We start from the raw sequence: 624 nt of genomic DNA on the forward strand, positions 1-624 counted from the left end.
TATCGCGACGGTTAAAAATGATTCCGTTGGTAACTCTCGGTCGGAAGAGATTTCGATGCCACACGTCGCCAGCCGCCGCGTCGCCCGGTGTTGTTTGCTCCGTGCCGACTAGTTGCAATGGACAGCAACTTCCTCCCAACGGTCGTTATGTGGCGATGCATCACGGAACAGATGTCAGACGAGAAGGATTAAATAACAACGCAAACTTATTCTCATTTTCCCTTTGTCTGATATATCTCCCAGAATTCCCAAACTATTTTTTTTCCTGGAGCCTGACCCGCAAGTCCCCCCCAATCGTCCGACAATCCTCGGATACGAATTTAAAAACAACAAGAAAAGGTGTCACTCTGAATCCAGCCGAAGCGTGAAATCGGACAAGGCGAATCCTTAAGAGTGCACAAACGCAGACCCCCTTTTCCTGTGTCTCAATGTGAAAGCTTAGAAGGCGTCGCAGCATCCGTGGGAGAGGCTCGGCGGCGTCTATGAGCCCGAGAGAAAGTGTCTGTTGGGTGGCATCGCGTGCGGGTATGACTCACCTTCCCCTGGGTAGCATGACGTCATCTCCAGCTCGCTGCCTTTACTGTGACGTCACCTGTTGCTCGTGGACGGGACTTGCTATCCTCG

At 51.9% G+C, this 624-nt stretch overlaps 1 protein-coding gene across 1 annotated transcript in view; it reads right to left on the reverse strand.

Annotated features, from left to right (window-relative positions):
- The window catches only part of LOC119594508, a 95,684-nt gene that overhangs the window by 85,298 nt on the left and 9,762 nt on the right, over positions 1–624 (reverse strand). The window lies entirely within an intron of this gene.

The sequence above is a fragment of the Penaeus monodon genome, chromosome 34, assembly GCF_015228065.2.
Source record: "Penaeus monodon isolate SGIC_2016 chromosome 34, NSTDA_Pmon_1, whole genome shotgun sequence".
In the NCBI taxonomy this organism is placed as follows: domain Eukaryota; kingdom Metazoa; phylum Arthropoda; class Malacostraca; order Decapoda; family Penaeidae; genus Penaeus; species Penaeus monodon.